The sequence below is a fragment of the Marmota flaviventris genome, chromosome 4 (genome assembly GCF_047511675.1).
Source record: "Marmota flaviventris isolate mMarFla1 chromosome 4, mMarFla1.hap1, whole genome shotgun sequence".
Classification (NCBI taxonomy): Eukaryota; Metazoa; Chordata; class Mammalia; order Rodentia; family Sciuridae; genus Marmota; species Marmota flaviventris.
This window is the reverse complement of record NC_092501.1, coordinates 120537675-120548476: the sequence shown is the minus strand read 5'-3', so window position 1 is coordinate 120548476 and position 10802 is coordinate 120537675. Positions and strand designations below refer to the sequence as shown.

Genomic DNA, 10802 nt, shown 5'->3' with positions numbered 1-10802 from the left:
TAAATGTATTTATTTATGTTTCATTCTCTACTTATATGAATGCCACATTTGCCATATTGCAGCTGGTGAAAAATGACCCACTGTGGTAAAAAGTTTTGAAAGTAAATAAAGTAAGTGTTTTAGTCTTATTCAAGAGTTTATGGGATTCCACCACTTGGGTCCCCTTCTTCCTCCGGGAGAAGTCTTTTCTGCTGTCCTTTAATAAACTTCTAATTTCTACTCTGACCGTGCCTCGGCGTGCTTCTTTGGTGTTATTCTTCAACATTGGGGAAGCAAGAACTCGTCACCGGTCAACAGCGGTAACATATTGGAGGTTCCACCGAGATTCTACACCGAGGTAAGTGCACGCACCCCATGTCTGTTTGAGGTGCATCTTTCTCTCTCTTTCTTTCTGGAGGGTAAGGTGGGCACCCGACGGCTACTTAAACGCAATTAGTGCAGCCGCCACTCTTCAAGACTCGGGTGAGAGGTTTCCCGGCCTAGGCAGCTCTCAATCACCTGTTCAATACAGAGCAGGCATGTTGGGTTCTGCCAAAGCCGCTTCCAACTTTTCTGTCTGGGCCTGGAGAGCAATTGGCGTGAGTACACAGTGTCCCGAATCCCGATCTGCCTCGGATGCGTGGAGGTGGAGGAAGGAGTTTGGAACAACTGCGGAATTCCGGTCTGGGCTACACTCAGACATTCCTAAGGTTCCTTTCTCTTGAGCCCCCTCCCGACAGCCGTCAGGGGTATCTAGGGTGATCAGTGGAGGAATGGCACTGAGGGAAATCCCCAATCACATTTGCCTCCGTATGGGCCATGCAACACTCCCAACCTCGCATCCATTCCTCCTGGATGCTCCCCTTCCTTCGCAGGTCAGAAATGTTAGCAATTCAGGTTGTAGGACTGAGAGAAAGGCATGGGATAATTAGCAAAATCTGCCCAGGTTCCCTAAGATGCATAGGTAACTTTAACTAGTCTGTTTTATTGCCCCAATGTTTAAAATGTGTTGTGTTCCCTAAGCTGCTAGTGAGGCATTTTTAGAATCACCTCCTCTGGTAATCTGCTACCTTACAACCAGTAGATATCCCTTAACACTTAGGCGGCTCCTTCAGTCTACAGAGCAAAGGCAATGAAAGAGCACACGATTCTCTTTTGCAATGGGTTTTTAGTGGCCGGGAGGATAAGCAGTAATGCCCTTAAGTCTGAATCCTCCCAGGGTCTCTGGCACAGGGCAAACTGAGACCCTAGCACTTTGCTAAAGGGGACCAGAAACCCCTTGGCAAAGCAAGGTGAGAGACGGGTTTTCTGGACCCTTTAGGAAGCTCAAGCTTAGGGAGACGTCCCTAATGAGAACAGTTTTCTCTGGCGCGGCGTGGGCGCCTGAGTCCTGTTCTTCTCACTCAGACGGGACCTTCTCTCTCTCCAATACGCCAGGTGCACCACTAGCCTGCGTATTGAAAAATTGGGATAAATTTGAACCTCAGACGCTCAAGAAAAAGCGCCTCATTTTCTTGGCCTGGCCTCAATACAAACTCTCTGATGGAGAAACCTGGCCACCAGAGGGAAATATCAATTTTAATACAATTTTACAGTTTGATAAAATTTACAAAAAAGGAAATGGTGTGAGGTGCTGTATGTTCAGATTTTCTTTGCTCTAAGGGAAAATCCTAAATTATGCCAACAGTCTAAAGTAGACTTAGCTATGATATCTGCCATGAAGAGAAAAAATCTTGGGGACTCACTGAGGAAAAAGAATCAAGAGAAAAATTTGGGCCGATCAAAGTACATACCCCCTTCCCCCTTCAAGACCTAAGGCAGATAAAAACTGACTCTACTGGAAAGTTAGGAGATATGCAAGATTGCCTGGGATTGGATCTATCCAAAGGAGCTAATCCTGTAAGTAAAAAGGGAAACTGAGGATTCCCAGCAGCTGCCAGAGCCATTTTCGCTTTGGGGAATTTCCTCATCCTTCCCTGCACTGTAAGGATTGCTCCATCTCTGTCCACTTAAAAAGAAGGGACACTGAATGCAGTAAAGTCAGTCACACTGAGACCCTTGATTTTACACCTATAGTTGCCCCTCTGTGAAAACATCTGGTCCACTCATGGGGAAATCTATGGTGCCACTGATAGGAGTCATAATTAAATGGAAGTTAAAAACCTGGAGAGATTTTTCTCTTATCTGGTCTCTCTATTTTAAAGGTTATTATAGATTGTTTCTTGGGGATGATCTTGGCTAAATGTGTGTCTAAAAGATGATTTTTTATTGTAACAATCTGGTATCTAAATGAGTTTGAAGCATTGCATAATCTTGCAGTTAAAAGTTGCGGTTAGGTAATTGTTTAGTTTGTGATTTCAGATAATTCATGCCAGAGAACTTAAATACTTAGGATAGAAAATTAAAAGAATTCTACTTCTAAGTTGGCAAGTAACTCCCAATCATTTAGTTTTATTTTGAACTGGGTAGCCTGAGAAGATTTCACTAGGTGTACCAGTGCATTAACTTGGGCAAGGATAGTAAATTATGATATGGTATCTGTTCCCCTCAGTGTGTAAGATTTAGGAAAAAATGTTGAATTGGAACGTTGGTCTGGCTTATTGAAATAACATTGAATAGCAACAGTCTTAAATTTTTAAAGCTTAATTTTGGATATACATGGTAGTGTGTGGTTCTCTCTTTAAGATTTTTTTTCAGGGGATTTAATGTAACTTAATACTACTTTAGGAACTTCAGAACAAAGGAAGTGACTTAATGATCCTAAAGAAATTTCTTCTGATGGTAGAGATCCTATTTTCAGTTTTGTGTGAGCAAGTTTTTCTAGTGTAGGAAAATGTAAAGGTATGAAATTTTGTAAATTGTATCTTAAACTTGTATCATAATTTTCAACATCCAAACCTGAAAATTGTGACTTATGGTTAAAATGCCTTAGGCATGAGGTTTCTGCTCAGAATTCCAGTTTTCCCAGTTCCTTCCAGACCTCAGCCAGGACTTAAGTTGATATGCAAATAGAAGAAGCCTGGAGCAATCAGTAGGAGACAGATCTGAGGCCCAAGAAAAAAAAAGAGTAAAGGTGTCTTTTTATGGGCACTCAAACTAGATTAAACCAAAGAGTAAGTTGTATGGCATTTACTAATTACTGGCCGGTCAATTTTTTCTAGGACTTTTACTTTTTTCTTAGATTCTGTATTTTTTTTGAGCTCGTGATTTTGATCCTACAGACAAGTTAATGTTTTTCTGATAAGTTCTATTTTTGATCAACTGGAGTTTTTTTTTTTTAAACATTGCAATGAGATTTCACCTGAGAAAGCTACAAGGCCTTTACTATTGTGTTGTGTTACACTTGTGTTACGTGTTGTATGTTGGTATGTCTGTGTGTATGTCCATATATCGTGCAGGGATATGACAATTGACAGATGAGGAGCGCTCATGAAAAATTTTTAAAAAATGGATCCAAATATCTTTGATTCACGTGATTCAAATGGTTCAATTTAAATTGGGTAAACAGATGAAAGTAAAGATGTCTTTAAAATTAAGCTTATAAGTTTTTCTAGATGTTCAAAAAGGCCCTAATAAAATGTTAAATCTGCTTAAATTCAAAAATTTACAAGTATTGTTTCAAAATGTGAACAGAAGGAGGTTAACAGATAAAAAAGAGAAACTAGAAGGTTCTAGATATGGATTTAATAGAGGGAAAATGTGTTTCTGGATAAGAGTCTATATGATTAAGAGGGTTTAAGTAAATGATATAAAAAAGGTCTGTGTAAGTTGCTTATAAGTGTAAGTTTTTGAGCAAGTAATCTTAAAGAAATTAAACAGCTGGTTAAACAAGTACTGTTTTTAGAGAATTGTGCCATGTTATTTCTTTAAAAAGCTAAACTTGATTAATATAAAAACATCAATGTAATTGTGGTGTTAATGTGTCCATATCTTCCAGGTATACAAGTCTATTAGGTAGAAGCTTTAGAAAGAGCATTATATCAAGCTGGTGTTCTAAAATTGTATGGTAATTTTAGATTTAAAAAGAAAAACATGTTGATTTATTTATATCATTTGTGTTCTATAACTGGACTTGTTATCCATAAGATATGTAAAGTTCTATGTTACTTTTTACACTGAGATACAATTTAAATGTATTTTTAAGTTAATGAGAGCCTAATCTGTGTGAAGGTTTTATTGCAAAACACAAAAGTACATTACTACTTTTCTACAAAAGGTTAAAAGCTTTCAGCTTTTCTTTAATTCATGTTTTAGGTGTGATATTATATTGTGTTAGCTAATATTCATGTGAACTTGAGCAACAATTTATGTAGGCTTTGTAAAATGATGTTTAAAAAGCAAAGATCAGTTTCAGAACTACAGTACTTAAGATTTATGAAGAGCCCTGCCTTACTTGAGATAAGGCTCTGTCCCATCTCACTACATGTGAAAGTGACTATGAAAGAAGTAGGCCAGATTTCAGTACAGTTAAAGTTGTGTCCAAAAGTAGTTTTTTGCCAAGATTACTAGGATCTCAAACAGGGAATTATGATGTATAACCCTGCCAGAATTCAAGGTAGCTATTATATAAGCTAAATATGTTTTTACCCTAGTTAGTTTTGTTTTGTAGTTTGCTTATAGATGGTTTAAGGATTGCCTGTTAATGTTTTAAAGAGGTACTGCTTTAAGAACACAACCTGGGTCAACATAAGATAAGGAGTTATCACCTACAGGATAGAGAGATAGACATTAAAGCCCAGTGCTCTTAATATAAGGCTGTTAACTTATTTGCTGGATGTTTAAGATTAAGTTTTAAAATTAAAAATTTGGCTCTTGCCCTCTGAGTCAGTCCGAATCAGGGAATAGGGGACTTCTCCAAAGGGCTGTGCAACTCTAGGCCACATAACCTCCTGAGCAGGGAGATTAATGAGACCAGTGGAGGACAGAAAGCCAATCAGTGCATTTGCTGTGAAGAGGAGGGTCATCAGAAAAGGGAGACATCCCTGATGCTTCCAAGGGAAGCCACATGGTCAAGCAAGGCCTGGACCCATCCTAGCGCAATGGCACTAGCAGAACTGAGAAGCTGCTGTGAAGTTCCCCGAGGACACCCAGGGAAGCTCAGCTGACTGTTAACAATAGATAGAAACAAAAGTCAGTTTGACTTGCTTCATCTTAAACACTTAGCAAAGACACAGCTATTCCTGGGCATTTTAAATGATAATAATAGTTATACCATAAATAAAGTAAACTGGAGGCTGAAAAAGAGATTCTCAGACAGGAATGCCTGATAACTATCAAAAGGAACTGCCAGAGTAGTTTTTAGTTTAAGGCCTTTATTTCTATCATACACAGGTAGGCTTAGTGTTTGCAAGTATGGTTATCCAGCCCTAACTAACAGAATTAAAGATTTCTCTATTAGACACAGAGGTCATACTAGTAAAAGGATTTTACAAGACCAGATGACATTAAATTATTAAACTGTATCTTAAGGAAAAGGACATCTGTAACCCTAAAAGTTAATTGTTGTGTTTACATCCCTGACATTTCTCGCAATGTGACAAATATCCTTAAAGATTTACATGCTCAGATAGAAGCCATGTCCTCAGCAACTTTGTCATGGAAACAATATCTTAGCTCCTAGTTCTTGGTACTTCCTGGTGGAAAACATTGTTAGTCTTTGTCTTGGCCATTATACTCATTGGCATATTCCTGTGCTGTGGCATTTATTGCTGCATCAATATGGTTCCAGTACTAATGAATTCTTGTTTCTCTTATAGACCATCCATCACTCAAATGGCCCTCCAGACTATTACTTCTCAATCAGACTTCTATCATGGACCACTCGATAGACCCGATTTTTAAGGGGGACTCCAAACTGCTTGCCCCACATCATCCCTTTTCAGCCTGAAGAAGCCAGAAAGATCTTCTTCGTCCCCCTTCCTTACAGCAGTAAGGAGTTCCCAACTTAGAGGGGGGAATGAAGCCAGATTTAAAGTTAGGTAGTCAGTGTAGTTAGATAAATCGGGTCTAATATCGAGTGAAATCTAAAATGGAGACCATGTGGAGAATGACTCAGGGAAAACACAGGACAACTCATGGAATGTTAATGAAGTCCCAAAAAGGCCCTAGGCCAAAGTCCACCTCAAAGAAATGTTAATGAACAGCCCCCAGCAAAAAGGTGCTGACTCAGAAGTCCTTCCTGACCAGATTACTTCTTTGGCCCACCTGTGTCCCACCCCTGGGGCCTTCCCACCTACATTCCATCACTGAAAGAACTATAAAAAGGGGAGACAGCATCCCTTCCACGGATTCCACCTCTTGGGTCCCCTTCTTCCTCCAGGAGAAGTCTTTTCTGCTGTCCTTTAATAAACTTCTAATTTCTACTCTGAAAAAAAAAAAAAAAGAGTTTATGATTGTTTGGGTTATTTTAGGTCATTTCCCTTTTTGTATAAAATTTAAAATTTCTTATCAATTTACATTCGATCTATGTATCCAACTTGTGAATGAACATATTAATCTTCTGAACCATGGAATCTCTCTCATTTTATTTTGATCTTCTTTAATTTTCATTTATAGTGTTTTGTAGTTTTGGGTGCCCAGTTCTTGCATATTTCTGTTAAACTTATCCCTAATTATTTTTAATGCTATTCAATGGAGTTTTTTTTTAAGTTTATTTCTAATTTATCACTTATCATATGTAAAACTTAAGCTGATTTTTGCTATGTAGAACCTGTATCCCAAGACCACTTATTAGTTTTAGTAGGTTTTATTTTGTAGATTCCTTTAGGTTTTCTTTTAAGATGACCATGTCCTCTATACAGTTTTATTTCATTCTTTCCAATCTTTATGCATTTTATTAATTTTTCTGAACTTATTGAGTTGGCTAGGGATTTTGGTGCAATATTACCAAGAAGTAGGGAAGAATAGACATCTTGTGTGCCCCTGATCTTGGCTAATAATCACTGACCCTTACACATTTGAACATAATATTAGCTGCAGATATTCATAAATATCTTTGAACAAGTGTAGAAACTTTTCTCCTATTCCTAGTTTTCAGAGTTTTTTAATCATAACTTGTGTCAAAGGCCAACAACATCAAATGGTTTTCCTCCTTTATACTATTTATGTAGTGAAATATATTGATTGATTTTTAAATGTTAAACCAACCTAGCCATTCCTGGAATGACTCACTCTTGGGGATACATACACACTCACACACACACACACACACACACACACATATATATATGTATGTATGTGTATATATATATATATATATACACATATATATATACACACATATATATGTATGTGTGTATATATATATACATACATATATATGTATGTGTGTATATATATACATACATATATATACACATATATATTAGTTAATATATTTTTATATATTGTATTTGATTTGTTAAATTTTGTTCAAATTTTTGCATTCATTTTTCAGAATGGATGTTGATTTACAGTTACATTTTCTTGTGATGTTTTTGTCTAATTTTGTTATCTGAGTGGTCCTTGAATTTGTAAGACTAAGATCTAAAGGGATTTGGGAATTAATCTTTCCTCCATTATTTTCTGAAAACATGTGCATAGAATTAGTATGATTTTTTAAAAATGTGTTATAGAATCCACCAGTGGAGCCATTCAGTCCTGGAGATACCTCTGTGGGAAGATTTTTAAATTAAAAATTCAATCTTTGATTGATATAGAGGATTCAGCTCTTCCTATTTTTTGAGTTAAATTTGGTACTTTCTGATTATAAGGGAATTGTTCATTTTATATAGAACATTAAATGTAAATAGTCCCTGTTTATCTTAGGGGATCTGTTCCAAGACCCTCAGCAGATGCCTTAAACTATGGATCAAACCAAATCCTATATGTAATAAGACTTTTCATATATATATATATATATATATATATATATACACACACACACATATATGTGTATATATATATGAGTATATATATGTGTTTATATATATATATATATATATATATATATATATATATATTAAAGTTTAATTTATAAATTAGACACAGTATGAAATTAACAATAATTCTACTACTAATAAAATAGTTTTAACAATATACTATAATAAAAGATTATGAATGCAGTCCCTATTACCATAAATTATGCAGTCAAGTTTCTCACATTTGATGAAATTGCAGGGGTCAGCACATCCTGAGTGCTATGGATAAGCCTTGCCCTGGGAAAACCACCTTCATGATCATAGTATCTCCCCTGCCAGGTAAGTATATATTTTTTTAATGAATTACTGAAACCTGGATATTTTCAGCAAATGACCTAATTTGGATTTGAATCTAATTGTTTTTTTGATCTCTTTTAGTACTTCACAGTATAATGACTTTAAAGAGTGGAAATAGTTAAACTTTGCTCTTTACAAGTGATTTCTGGATAAACTAATTAGTTATCACCTAGCAGAGATGTTAATTTTGGTGTTCTGTCATTGAATGAGCTAACTAGAATTGAAGAAAAGAATTTCAGTTGTTTGTGGAATTGCAGAAAACATTAAGAGGTTGGCTGCAAGATATGCAAGAGAGTAGGCTGTCTCTGTATAATGGTAGCTGGACCCCTGTCCGCATCTCCATCTTAGGCTACTTCCCTCACTCAAATGGCTCAGCTGGGTCATCTGAATTCAGTGAAGAATGCCATTTAGGTGTTGGGACTTCTTTTCTAGAACATGGTATGTTGATATTTGAAGAGAGTTTCTCCTAGGATTAAGCCTCAATCCCCTAGAATTAAGGTTAAGATTTTTGGAGTATATAATTATGGGTATTACACAACACACTAAAATATCTCTACTTCATGGAACGCATGCTACTGCCTGTGTGATGATGGTGAAGATCCTTGACTTCCCTGAGCTTCAGTTTTCTCTTTCATTAAATGGGATAATACTGTTATTTAAAAGTTTCTGATCTAGTGTACATATTGGTGGTACACTCATCAAAATTCCTCTTGTATTGTAGAAATTCAACTTTAATTTCCATATGCTATGTTTTTATAGTTACCTGTGTTCTCTCTCTAGGTCAGTCTTCAGTGGTACCTTCACCATAGTAGATACAGAAGTGAGCTGCATAGATGCAGATGTTTGAGTACACTAGATAATAGTGTTTCCAGAAACCACTGGACAACTGACAGTGTAGGAAGGTGTCAGGGGTCAAAGCAGGGGGTCTGGAGTCAGCTTTGGAAACGCCTCTGTGATTTACTATTTCTGTGACCTTGCAGAATTTATTTACTCTCTCTGTGCTGCAGATACCTTATCTTTAAATTGAGGATGATATGACTATCTTCCTTATTAGGTTGTTAGAGGGATTAAGTAAATTTCATAGGCCGTAAAGTGGCTATGTCAGCACTAGGCACATTGTAAGACGATGCAATTGTTAAGAGATGATGATAATGATATCATCTCTATTGTCTGAACTATAGTTTTTTTTATTTTTTCCCGTAACTATTTCAATGTTGAAAGTTGGTTTTCTTTTCAACAAACTACGTATGTGAGAAAGGAATAAGAGAAACCTGAGTGGTGTTTTATAGAAATCCTTGACTCTGTTGGCAGGCAAGACTTAAGAATGAAAAAAGGAAGTGACATGACTAGCAGACTGGACAGGTCTGTGCTAACCGTGGGAGAGCATAGCCACCAGCAACGAGTACAGAAATAGGATTGGGTAAAGCTGCTATATTTGAGACAGCTTTACTACTAGTCAAGAAACCCTACCAAGAGGAGAGATCAATGGTCTTTCTTTGCTGGACCTCTTACTACCTCCAAAGAACTGAGAAATGAGGTAAAATGGCTTATAGGCTTTTCTTCATCCCAGAGGAGTTGAGTTTCTTACTCAGCCTGAAGGTCTTGGGCCTCATTCAGTGACTGGCCTTGAGACCCAAGAGAAAACCCAAGTCAACAATGCCTGTGAATATAAGCAGCCCCAGTGGAGGTGTCTACAGCACAGCCAAGGGCCCTCACAGAGTAGGTGCTCTAATGAGCCTTACAGAGCCACAAATCCTCTCTGTGACTTGGAGGGAAGTCAGAAACCTACGTGGGAATTAATGAACCAAGACAAACCTCACAGTGGCAGGCTTAAGTCAGAGGCCAGGGCACAGAAACCAGCCGCAGAATTCTGGGAATAAAAAATTTATGGTAATCCTTGGTGAATAGAAATTGAAGCAGAGAATGTTAGAAGTTATCTAACCTAAGTTGTCAACAATCCACGGTTGCTCAAATTGTGCTCAAATTGGGTGTTCACACTGACTCAGATCTTAGTCTGAAGATACAGTGCTATGTCACTGCAAATTGCCTTCAAATCTTATTTTCTTTTAGATTTGGAAGCAAATGTAAAAATCCTACCTACAGTTGTTCATATTGTTTAGTGGAGATTTTCATTCCTTTTCCTTTTGTTGGATAGGAGCTAAATTAAATATCTGTAGGAAAATATTTTTCAAAAATCTACAAGTTAGGCTTTCATGGAGAGGAAACTTGATTACTTAGAAGGACCATCTGCAGTGGGCTTACTTCCATTTGGAAAAAAAAAAAGTATTCAAGATATGTTTTGTATGAGATGAGAATAGATGTGGTAGGAAAAGCAGCAGCCTATTGTGTAGAATAATTTTCTGCTTTATCCTTGTTATTGCCTTATCCTTGTTACTCAAGTTTTATCAGAAAACTGAGGATGAAGTGTCGTATCAAGATTTCTCTGGCAGTGCTGTGGGCAGAATAGGTGGGGCAGCTGATGTTGCAGCCATTCATGTGGCACTTGGTATGGCTACTCTTTCAGGTTGGTCCTGCCTTCTGAGCATATTGGAGTGAAGAAAGGTGTAT

General features: G+C 37.1%; 1 non-coding gene across 1 annotated transcript; it reads right to left on the bottom strand.

The window, feature by feature from the left end:
- Positions 1–8064: 8064 nt before the first annotated feature.
- LOC114087510 (U1 spliceosomal RNA) lies at positions 8065–8224 on the bottom strand. Its single transcript, XR_003581843.2, has one exon. It is a non-coding gene; the product is annotated as a U1 spliceosomal RNA (small nuclear RNA).
- Positions 8225–10802: the final 2578 nt, after the last annotated feature.